The following is a 13,172-nucleotide window of genomic DNA, read 5'->3' on the forward strand; positions in this document are numbered from 1 at the left end:
AATTCATAGAGAAGAAACTACAAATGAATATATTCCTATGATAGCAATGGAGATAATGGAGAAATTCAACATTCTGCTGGTCCCTTAGACAGGGAGCAAGCTGGAACTGCCTATTAATTTCTATCCTACTATTATTCCACCAAGGGAATAATAAAAGGAAAAAGTTAACAACCTCAAAAAAATATATTGTGAAATTTTAAACCACTTTCCTTCTGGCACACTAGAGTGGGACTGAGGGTAAGCCAGTTAATACCTCTAGTTGGACATTCAAGGGACAGTCTCAAAGAGATGAAAATCCACTTATGTCAGCAGGAAATGACCTAACAGTCGCTGTAGGTCTTCTTGCATGCTGCTTTTGAGGATACCTAGTTTGAACATGCCTGCTAAGATCTCATATGTGAAGAATAATCTGTAGATCATTCAATACATACATTTAATATCATAAAATAGAATGGTGTATAGGTCATATAAGGAAATATTTGTTGTAGGAAGGAGAGAAAAATGTTGGAATTATCTTTTGGGCATTTGCTATGTGCTGGTAGATGCTTTTTAAAAATCACCACACTTAAATTCCGCAAAACTTCTAACAGGTGAACTTTGGTTCACAGCAGGGAAACCTGGAGCTCCCAAAGTTACAGAAACTTAATTCAAGGTTGTCTACCTTAGGTAGTACAAGTGGAATTTCCAGTAATTTTGTCTGAGCCAAAGACAGTGTACTCTTCCTATCCTAACAGTCTATGGTTTTGTGGGAGAATCCCAAGGGGGGAAATAGATTAATTCTCTGAGAAACTTATTGCTTCATTAGGTAGACAAAACTTTCATACATGAGTTCCATGTAGAAATATATAATATAGTGTATGTTTGAATGTCAAACTCTTTAATAAAGTATAATTGCTATAAAAACAAGACTTCACATGGGAGTGCTTAATGTGGATCTTGAAGGATGCGTACAAATTGAACTTCAGCATGAAAAGGGAAGATTTCTCCCCTTCCTCTTCCCTCGGCCCCTACTCAGGTTGGGAAGAGAAGCATCTGCAAGGACATAGTGGCAGCAGCAGGGCTGGCTTCTTACAGCTACACTGAGGGAAATTTTTGCCAAAGGTAAGGAGAGTCCCCTTTTTCCTTTTCATACTCCACATTAATACATCCCATTCATTAGTGAATGAAAGATTCAGAACTTCTGAAAATCAACACTTATTGCCATGGAGTTTTGCAACAAATTTATTATAAGCTTCTATTTAAGACAAAATCACTTAATAACTAAATAATTGAACTTTCCTCCACTAATATCGCAGCCCTCTTAGGTCTTTACCCATGACCTTTTAAAAGTTCAAAGCAGAATTGAGACTCTCCTCCCTCTTTTCAGAGTGGCAAATAAATTTAAAAAACAGTTTTCTCTACTAATAAGCTCATGAACATAACATGTTTCCTGTTTGCACTCTTGATGTGACCTCTCCAAGTCAAGGAAGAAGAGGAGACTGATGGTAACATTATCCAATGAACATTTTCTTTCTTATTGGGGCTCTGAGAGGGAGGATTTTGATTGTCTCCATTGACACTATAATGTAAGAAGTATGAAGAAATTCTCAAGCTCTACCATAAGATATAAAGACGAAGGCTCATCTTATCCTTTGGTTCCTTTTCTGTTACTTTAATGACTTAACTCACGGTAATAGTTAAGTCATAATATAACCCAACATGATGAAACAAAGCACAACTCTCTTAGTGAGGACTTACCAAGGGCGTATGTCTACACATGAAGGAAGCATTGTCCCCGGGCAAACGGCCAGCGCCTAGCCTAGCCTGCAAGACTATCCCGCATGCTTCCGGCAGGGACAAAGTTCAGAGGAAAATTAAAGGAAATAAAGCTTTATGTTAGGAAGGAGTTGAGGATGTCTTAAAATACAAGGCAACTTCAATTGAGTCAGTTTCTTGAATACATACCTAAGAAGTCTGAACTTTGCTAATGTCTTAGGAATTCTTCCAAGATACAAAGCTGACTATAAATGCAAAAGTTGTAATCAGATTTACATGTGCTACTCTTAGCATATTTTCTTAAAAAAAGTAAATTAATTTTATTTCTGACTGCTTAAGTGTTAGGTCAAAATGCCTTAAAAATAATTGCGTGTGTGTGTGTGCGTGTGTGTGTGTGTGTGTGTATATAAATATATATATAACCAAACCCATTTCTGTCGAGTTGATTCCAACTCATAGCGACCTTATAGGACAGAGTAGAACCACCGCATAGGGTTTCCAAGGAGCAGCTGGTGGATTCAAACTGCCCATCTTTTGGTTAGCAGCAAAGCTTTTAACTACTGTGCCACTAGGATGCTCTCTCTCTCTCTCCCTCCCTCTCTCTATATAAGATACATACACACATATATATATTGCTGCTGGGTGCCATGGTGTCAATTTCTGACTCACAGCAACCACATGTGACAGAGTAGACCTGTCCCAGAGAGTTTTCTAGGCTGTAATCTGTATGGGATCAGATCACCAGGTCTTTCATATATATGTGTGTGTGTGTGTGTTACTCTAATTCAGAGTAATAATCCTTAAATATCTTACATTTAGTTAATATTTCATAGGTTATAAAGCACTCTCAATATGTTATACCTTATTTTCATAACAATTCAGGGAAGTAAGCAGGACAACATTTTTTCTACTACACTGTTTAAAAATGACTTGTCTAGTTTAACTAGTTTGGAAGTATGAGAGTGTGAAGAGAGAGAGACATCCGTCTCTGCTCTTTCCATTCTTCCAGGATATACAACTCAGGCAACAAAAGTATCTGGAAGTAGATCTCTGCTGCCATATAACATAATAGCTGATTTCCATAAACCACCAAAATGATTCACTCAAAATCACTACAATTGCTGAGATAAGAGGCTTTTCTCAACTGTTTCTCTGTTTCTACAATTTCCAGAGATAGATTCAAGGTATTCAAGTCAAACGCTAGTCACAGAGAAAGAGAGAGAGAGAGATTATCTTGTTTACTGAAAGCAGAAAGCTTAGAGCAGCAATTCTTTCTAGAGGCTGGGATAAGGCAAACTAAGAGAGAGAGGTGTGAGATCTCTGATGGAGACAGAGCTGAATCACTTAGGGTGCTTTCACTCATTTCTCTTCCTGCTTCATGATTCCTCAGAAGTTTTCTTTTCTACAGCAAAGTTGCTGATACATTTCAGGCACTATGTAAATATTTGTTTATTATTTTTTTTAATCAAGTTTTAAACCATTTTCAGGGGTGAAAATATGTCCTATCCTTAAGGTGTATTGGTGAGGAAAAAATGGTTAAGAATCAATGCTATAGTGTGTTGTTGAGAATTTAATATTTGATATTCTGTAGCAGTTATTAAATAAATGTTTTGGATTCATAATAGGGTTCAGAATCAATCCTTTTGTCAATATATAAAATTTGGGGTTAATTTTATTTATATTAGTTTGCAATTTGGTTGTGTCTATCTGTAAAGAGTACCAATTCTAATTTTTTATCCAGTTACATTGCTGATGATAGTATATAATGTCTGTATCTATTAAAACTAGGTATTGCTATTATCCTTGCACAAGTTTGAATGTCAATGATCATTATAATCATTGGAATATGGTTTTTCAATTTAGAATAAAATAACATTTGATAACTGTTAAAGATTTCACCCTAAGTAAGTAAAATATGAACTTCCTAATCTCTAGAAGAAAATCCAAGACTATGCCATTGATTATCAGTCTCTCTCCCCAGCACTCACACAAGTCTTCTGTCTGTGCCTCCATTCATAGTCTGTGTATGTATGCATATAAAAAATCAAAATTTGCACTTAGTTAATGGGCCTTGCCAATTGTCACAGCCATAGTCTTCATCTCTTTGATGTGAAAATGCCGTTATACAGAGGTCATTCCATTTTGTTCAGATTAATCATCCCAGACAAACAAACAAAAGATTGGACGGGGAGTGTCTGTGAGACCAAGATCTGTGAGATTGCTTGGCATGAGGATTCTGTCCAGTAGGGATGGTCTATATTGGACCAACACATCCACTCTCCAGGGAGTTTGAGTGCATGATACCCAGAGAATGAGTCAATTGTGCGGCAGAAATCAGGAGAGACAAAGAGAAAACGTAGGAACAGAAGCCAAGAGATAATAGAACTTATGATCAAGAAGAAGAAGAAGCAAAAAGTAGAACGAAGTAGACAAAGTGATGCAGATATTTCAGATTGGCTCAGTCAGATCCCTCCCCCTACCCCACACACATACCGCTCCAACCCCTTGTAGTTTCACTCTCTGTGCTATATAGGATGGAAAGCTAAAATAACCTTTCCCACAGTACCTTGTACTGAGGGTTTTGCTTGCAATGTAGCTTCTACCAAGAAGGCACACCATTTGCATGCTAATAGAGGAACTGAGCAAAGCCCTTGGAGAAAGCAGGTCTTCTATGAATCTGCATTTGTCTCTTGTATGGCTGAGTATACAGCCACCTGCTTTGACAGCTTCACCACAGTTCTGGGAACCATGATGACAATCGCTCCCTTTATAGTCTGTTTCCACTAGGTGGTTCTACAAGGCTTTTCTAGAAGCTTACCTTAGATTTTACAAGTCACTGTACCAACAATATCTTCTGAAAAATCTCCTTCTGTGTAAACCATTAGCGTGCAACTAAGAATCCCAAACATTTTAGAGGGTAAGTGGAGAGAGTGGAAAGGAAAACATAACAAAGAAAGGAAACTGTGTCATGAGAATGGTGTGATGAATCTTCAATGATTTCCATGAACCATGAATATGTGACTTCTAAGATCATCTTCTCTTCTTTTGTACTAACCATGCATTCCACCCCTGAATAACCACCCATCACAGAGATCAGTACAAGGAAGGATTGGAAGCGGCAGCTATCAGATAGACTGGAGTACCATGGTAGGAAGGAAAGCAGGGAAAAGCTTGATCCTCCCACCCCCACACCCGCCCCGGAAGGCAGCTAAAAGTTCATCATTTGTAGGTGTAAAACTGCTACTCAAATTCCTTTTTTTTTTTGAAAATTTTTTTTAATCAGATGATGTGTCAATAAAAGAGCAGTCCTTCTCCATCCCAATCCCACCCCTAAGAATGAGGTCTTGTTGACACTGTTGTAGGGCAATTTCAATGGCTGATGAATATAGGAAGAACAAGACTGGTTAGTTGTCACATATGGCCCTAAGCACCATATAGATGAAAAAAGAAAAACATTGTTCCTGGATAATCCAGCTCAGAGGGTCTAAGGAAAATCTAATATACCCTGTCATTCATATGCGTTAATATATGGGAAAGGAACTTTGGTTTATTTTGGTTTTATCTCAAGAAATAAAAATTGAAAGTTTATTGTAATTGGATAAAAAGGACCTTGGGATCCAAATAAAATGGAATTCACTTCATGTGAGGAGAGCAGGTCCTCAAATTTTTCCTGTGGTTAATGTCTCACTTTTGATTTCTACATGTCTACTTGGAATGAACATCCTTGGCAACCGAAATAATACCTGCATTGTTACTTTTACCTGTGAAGAAACAATTATTATAGTAGGAAGGGTTACCTGAAGGCATGTGAAGTTTCCTAAACCTACCAAAATTCTAAAACAAGAATCAGACACATCGCTATGGCCAGAGAGAGGGTTGTACTGACCTTAATAGTTATAGACAGAATTCAACACCAGGAAGACTTGAATGTTCTTCCTATTATAGTCCTCTAAACTTCCAAGTAAGCCAATTTAAAACACTGATAAATTAGAGAATATTGTAGAATACTAAAAGCATACTCCAAATGATGGCTATAATTGAGGGTGACATTCAATATATGGCCCCTTAGCCCTGGTGGCCCAGTGGTTAAGAGCTACAGCTGCTAACAAAAGATTGGCAGTTCAAATCCATCAGCCACTCCTTGGAAATCCTATGGGGCAGTTCTACACTGTCCTATAGGGTTGCTATGAGTTGGAATCGACTGGACAGCATTTTTTTTTAATATGGTCTTAATAGACGTGTAAGATTTTAGTGCAGACTTTAATTAGACTCTGTCCTACAGTGTCACTGTAAGTTGGATTCGACTCCACAGCAATAGGTTTGGTTCTGGTTTTAGTTAGTTAGAGCAACTTTCTCTTTTCATGATCACTTGAACCCACAGTAGAGAAGTGTCCTTTGCCAGGAAGGAACAACATTGTAGATATTGGTCCACTATGCTTTAGAACAAAGTTTGTAGACCTACAACAGAATTCTCAAACTCCTGCATGGAGCAGAATCACCAGAAGGGCCTATTACAACACGGAGTAATGGGTCCCACCCTCAGAGTTTTTGGTACAGTAGGTTTGGAGTTGTGCCGGAGCATTTGCTTTTCTAACAAGTTATCTGGTGATGTTGATGCTGCTGGTGTGCAGACAACATTTTGAGAACTATTGGCCTAAAAACACAGAAAATTTCAAGTAACCCAGATGCACTGCAGGAGACTCAGGCATAGGAATGAACAGGAACAGCATCCTCTGAAAACACAGGGACTGGCTATATCAGACGCGTGTCATGATCAGAATTGTTTCCGAAGAAAATAAGATGGCAGTGAGGTGCTCAGGTTTACAGGGTAGATCTAGAGCTGGGAAAACCAATTAGGGAGCTACTGCATGAAGAGTAAAGAATGCATGAAAGTCTGACATTGGGCAATAGCAAGTGGAGATAGAAAGGAGGACGATATGAGACAGAGTACCATATTCTTATGCAAATAAAGTGCTTCTTCTGCCTTTGTGCGCCCTCCCCCTGGAGGCACCCAATCGTCTTCCACCTGTTGTGTCTCTAAAGTTCTCTGTCTGCCTTACTGAGAAGACAGTAAGAAATAACAGAAAATACAGAATAACAAGGATTTGCTAAATCTTTGCTCAAAAACCAAAACAGATCTGGACTCAAGATGAAAGGTTCTATTTGGCTAACCTGAACTGGGGCGATGATGGAGCAGCTAATGGAAGTATTTTGTGGAAGGTTAACATATAGGAGTGGAATTCAGAAAATCAATCACAGACAGAAATGTGGCTTTGAGAATCTTCAACAAAAAGCGTAATTTGGAAAATATTTAATCTACAAATTGACTGTATACAGGGACAAGAAAGGAAGTTATGATCCATTAACTTGAAGAATGTCTGTTTTTTTAAGTACATGCAGAGGAAGAGAAGCCGATGAAGAAAACTGAGAGGGAAAGTGGGAGGGGTAAAAGGAGAACCAGGGAGAATCAATGGTGTCAACACCAAGAGAGAGGAACGTTTCAAGTAAGAGATGGGATACAGCACATTCCTGTGCAGGCGAGAAGAATCCAGTTGTACATTTGTTATCATTGACAATCCGCACTGATATGCCATAGAAATTTCATACATTGTTCTTCTGTATGTAATTTAGAAATGACACAGTTACATATATATTAAATAATTTGTATAAAACTTAATCTTTTTATCTTTAACATGAATTTCCATTTTATAGTCATTTATTCTTTTTTTTTTTTCTTATATTTTTGTCTCCTTTTGTTTTCAAAAAGAATTTTAAAAAGAAAAAAATAGGCAGGAAGTTAAAAGGAAGGTTAATGAAAATGGAAAAACTCGGCTGACGTATTTCATTGTGCAAATTACAGAACACTTGCACAATCAGTTAGATTGTTTGCAAACTCCAGGTTGCTGTCTGTGGGAACCTAGTAATGAACCATTCTCTACACTGTCTGCATTTATAGCTATGTGATGTCTCAGGCTTTTCATAACTTTAGCTTCAGCTTTCCCATTGAGTCCTCATCACTGTCATTTGAACTGCGAAGACGTTATAAAAACCAGAAAGGGGAGAAAAAAAGACTATGCAATGACCGTTAATAGAATGTATTTTTGGTTTAGACAGATCATAAAAGGAAAATAAATAAATAAAAATTTGGTAGCAAGAAACCTAGAGAAGAAAAGTGTTAAATAAATATTTTAATACAAAGACAAAATTTAACTTTTCCTCTTGCTAAAATTTTTTTCTGTAAGTATTCAAAAGGCAAGATTTGATTTGAAAATCAAAACATTTTGTAAAGAACTTATTTTTAAACCTTTGCTTTTGATTCTGTGTCGCTGCTTCCTTTTTTTTTTCCTACCTTTGTGTAACCAGAATATTTCCAACCGGGATCTTAATGTTGAATAAAACTATTGTTGTAACATTTACTTGTAAATTTTATCCTCTTGGTAAAGAATACAATTACTGAGCAGCCATTACTGAGTGTTTGCTACTCAGCCTCCTCTGTGCTAAGTGATTAGTATAGTAACTATGTAAAGTATAAGTCATTATGTCCATTTATGCAGAAAGAAAGAAATATTCCAAGATGTTAAACAAGCTGCCATCAAGTGGACTCCAACTCATGGTGACCCCAAATGTGTCAGAGTAGAACTGGGCAGCATAGGTTTTTAATGGTTGTTTTGTTTCAGAAGTAGATTGCCAAGCCTTTCTTTAGCGGCATCTCCAGATGGACCCAAACCTACCACCTTTCGATTAGCAGCCAAACGCATTAACCATCTTCACCACCCAGGGAGCTAGAGACGCTGAACGTTTTGTCCAATGAAACAGCGATTCTCTTCCTTCCTAGGAAATAGCACCTCCCCATACTTCCATTAAGACAAATGTAAGTCTAAGACTGCTTTTTCTCAGCATTCATAATGTCTTGACAACATGATTCGTTTTTTATTCCTTCTACTTTACATTGCTTGGACAGTTTCAATTGCTTAATTTGTATAAATTTCTATTGTCATATTTAAGGTAAGGTAGACTTACACAGAAGCCCTGGTGGCTCGGTGGTTAAGCGTTCAGCTGCTGACTGAGAGGTCGGGAGTTCATATCCATCAGGTGTTCTTGGAAACCTTGTGGGGCAATGCTACTGTTTCCTATAGGGTTGCTATGAGTTAGAATCAACTCAATAGAAACGGGTTTTGGTTTAGACTTACAAAAATGTAAAATGTGTTCCCTGCTCTTTTATAAGTAAAGTCACTTTGTTTAGAAATATCTATAGCTTGTTTACTAAGAATAAAATTACCTTTCCTCTTCCAATGGGAAATCTACATGCTTGTTCTACTTGAAAGTGCTTTATGAGCAATACTAAGGCTAAATCCTCACTGTTGTTTTATCAGAAAGAGTTACTGAGTTTAAGAGAAGACTAAAAAATAAAATAAAAAAAACACTGTAATTAGAAGTTTAAGCAATTTTTGCTAGGATAATTATAGCAAAAGCTCATAAAATGTCCTTCTTTTAACTTTGCGGATATTCTGCAGTATTTACTTTCCGTTTGTTTTTTTGTAATGGATTCTCAGATTTAGAAGAATATTACTCTGTTATTTATCTTTATAGTTATTATCCCTTTTGGCCTCCAGATATCTGTCTTCCTTTATAAGTGATGACTACTGGTCAACCCCTGGAGAATTATCACATAATAGATAAAAATTGCGTAGCAAGTAAGTCCAGGCTGTGTATCAAACCTGCAGACTACATGGCTTTGAAACATTTCTTACGTTGAAAGCATTATTTCCATGAAGTGCTTAATGGTGAATAACAATTGCAGAGATTCTGAAACACAAATTATTTTGTCCTTATTCATTGAAAGATGCATGTAACAGATACATTTACAAAGCTTTTAAAGAATACTTATTGCTGTCTTCACTGCTTATATGCAGAAAATCTTTAGCCAATACCTCCAAAGTCATCATTTGATTAAATTTAAGACTTCACAATGAATAGTGTCAAAGACATCTTCACTAGAAATAGAGGCATTAGAATACAGTCATCTGATGTACAGTTTCTCTCTAACAAACATCTGATCCAATGAAGACCCAACATGTTAAAATCATTTACTAGTTAATATTTAATTTAAAATATAATGAAGCATATTTAAATCTGTCATTTTAATGACCAACATAACATAGATGAATTTAAGGAGTGTTTCCATAATAATGTGGAATTTTGAAAGCCATTTTTTATTTCATAGTTCATAAATCTAATATTATTTTATTTATTTTTACAACTTCCCATTTCTTTACATGCTTTACATTACTACAATACAACTCAATTTTCTGTAAATTCAAGGAACTCCCAAACAAGGTTTTGCTTTATCTGTTTACATGCCTTTCTTCAGGCAGTTGGTTTATGTCTAGTATCATTTCCTTCCATATCCATCTCATGAAGACACACTCGTCTTTCTAGGCACACTCATACCCCATCTCACTCTGTCCTAGCGCTCAGCACCTACCTCAGCGGCTTTCATACAGCCTTTATGTTTGCCTAACGTCTTGCATTGGATTTACTTATATATATGTTTATCTTTATAATAAGATGCAAGCTATGTAAATAGATACAAGACACACAGACATTTATAGTACTTGCTTTTTGTTTTCTGCCATAGCCCTTGGCATACTATCATATACCTACAGCATGCTCAATACATTTTTATTTTTTTACAATTTATCTTTCTTACTCTCCAGTTTACATCTGTGTAGTTAGTAATGACAAAACTGAAAATTAATATTCTTCTTGTCATGGCTTGAATTATGTCCCCCAAAAAATGTGTGTATCAATTTGGCTGGGCCATGATTCCTGGTTCTGTGTGGTTTTCCCATATGTTGCAAATCCTGCCTCTATGATGTTAATGAGGGAGGATGGGTGGCAGTTGTGTTAGTAAGGCAGGACCTGATCTACAAGACTGGATTGTGTCCTGAGGCAATCTCTTGAGGTATAAAAGACAGAAGTGAGCAGAGACAGAGGGGTACCTCATACCTTCAAGAAAGCATGCCGGGAGCAGACTGTGTCTTTTGGGCCGGGGTCCCTGCGTAGAGATGCTCCCAGTCCAGGGGAACACCAAAGAGAAGAAGGCCGACAGAGAGAAAAAGGCTCCCTCTGGAGCTGACGCCCTGAATTTGGACTTTCAGCCTACTTGGACTGTGAGGAAATAAATTTCTCTTCATTAAAACCATCCACTTGTGGTATTTCTTTTATGGCAGCGCTAGATGACTAAGACACTTCCCAACCTAAGATGTTAGGATACCAAATTTCCCCTCCATCCAAAATGTTATACCTGGTAAGAATAAACCAGAAAACCTTCTTTGAAGAGTTGACAAGATTGTTGCAGCTAGGTGAAGCCTAAAATTTGATAACCCTATGGCTACCCACTCTCAGAGAGAGCCATGGAGCTCTGCTGCAGAAAGCAACAAAGCTCAGTAAGTATCATGATGTATGATATACAGTGTTGCAATAACTAATTGCCTTTTCTAGCCATCTCTACATTATTTTGGAGCCCTGGTAGCACAATGGTTAAGCTTTCAGCTGCTAACCAAAAGGTCAGCAGCTTGAATCCACCAGCTGCTTGCTGGAACCCTATAGGGCTGTTCTACTCTGTCCTATAGGGTTGCTATGAGTCTGAATCGATGGGAAAGCAACAGATATATATTATTTCAAGGGAGTAATACTGCTATGCCTCTTGTGTTGTTTGTGCTTTGTATTTCAAACATTTTTTAAAATGTTTTTACATCTTATTGTCAGTTGGGGAGAACTGGGGATAAGACATAAATCCACAGCTGGGAGTTGGCAGAGAGCAAGAGGAAACCCATAGTGGCCATTGTGGCTTTCTCCTGCCATTAAACCTCAGCCATAATCAATAAAACTAAAAGGTAGCTATCCCCTGAGTCCTTGAGTTAGGTCATTCAATGCTCCCTGTTTTCCTAAAGGCTTCAAAATGACCTTTCTTAATATTAACCAGCTCCAATCATGTGGCAAATCTTCCCAAGAGATGTTTTTACATTTGACTCACTGTATTTTTATTCCAAGCTAAGAATTATTACTCCTCATAATGTAATCAATTCACTAAAAAATACAGAGCTTAAAAATTTAACTGTTAAAGAACCCATATAGTGTTGAATTAGCAAATGCTGTGGTGCCTCTATTTCTACAACAATAAAATGAAGTTTAAAACAAAAACCCATATTTAATTACGCTTGAAAGTTTCCACAGCAGGATGTTGGAATTCATTGTTTTTCATTTATAAATAGAGAGAATTCAAAACAAAATGTTAAGAAATTCACTCAACTCCATGAACAGTAACTGATGCTTGAGGTTTTTTATTTTATCAGTTTGTCTCAATGGAATCATCCATTTTCGATTTTGCCACAACACGTGCATAATTCTGCCCAAAGGTTGTCATGAAAATGTCAGGTTGCTCAGGAACCAGTGCAAATGCAACAGTGGACAGGAATAATCAGGAGGTTTGTTAATAAACAGGTGTAGAGCCCTCTGACAGCCAGCACTGGCCGCCATTACCACAGCTCACGACCAGTGAGCCAAAGGGCTGTCCTCCAAAGCTCTCTCTGAGGCAAGATTTCAGTCCTTTTCCATATTAGGATAGCTAAGTGCTGAAAAAAGATAATAGCATTGCATCCAAATTCGTTATTCCTACCATGCCGCAGGTGGATGTTACCGATTCTTCCCAGGCACCAGTGAGTGACAACCCCATAGCTAAAAACAGAGTGCTTGTTGTCATTACAACTGAGATTGGGAAAAATATGTGCTGTTCTCGGCTTCTTTTCCCCCGGTGACACCCTTCTCCAATAATCCAACAGACACGCGTATACAGTCACACGCGGATACATTCAGACACACACAGACACACAGTGTTTCTCATTCTTTCTGACATTAGGAAGCCTGGAAGAAGAAACACTTCTGAACTACTCAGCTGATTTAAAGCAAATTATCCTTACAGGCGTTTTGCTTAGGCATGCCCACATTTTTACACTAGTGTGCTCACTATCTGACACTAAAGTACAAGTGTATGAAGAACACAGTCTTTATATTGGGCCGAGGAGCCCTGGTGGTGCAGTGGTTAAGAGCTCAGCTGCTAACCCAAACACTGACAGTGAGAATCCACCAGCTTGGAAACTCTATGGGGCAGTTCTACCCTGTCCTATAAGGTTGCTGTGATTCGGAATCGACTCAGTGGCAGCAGGTATATTGCGTTGAGGTTCTTTGAGACTACACTAAACTCTGATATATTTTTGGAGTTCCGGCAAAATGGCACTCTAGGCAGAAGCACCACGCCGTCCCTCCACAGCAAAGATCCGAAAAACTAAGCCGAACAGAGAATACAACAATCCTGAAACCCTAAAACATCAAATGAAGAGATAAAGAACTCAGCC

At 37.7% G+C, this 13,172-nt stretch overlaps 1 protein-coding gene across 1 annotated transcript in view; it reads right to left on the bottom strand.

Annotated features, from left to right (window-relative positions):
* LOC101344436 (CUB and sushi domain-containing protein 1-like) overlaps nucleotides 1–13,172 on the bottom strand; it is a 1,691,327-nt gene that overhangs the window by 1,352,211 nt on the left and 325,944 nt on the right. The window lies entirely within an intron of this gene.

This window comes from Trichechus manatus, unplaced genomic scaffold (assembly GCF_000243295.1).
Source record: "Trichechus manatus latirostris isolate Lorelei unplaced genomic scaffold, TriManLat1.0 scaffold00234, whole genome shotgun sequence".
In the NCBI taxonomy this organism is placed as follows: domain Eukaryota; kingdom Metazoa; phylum Chordata; class Mammalia; order Sirenia; family Trichechidae; genus Trichechus; species Trichechus manatus.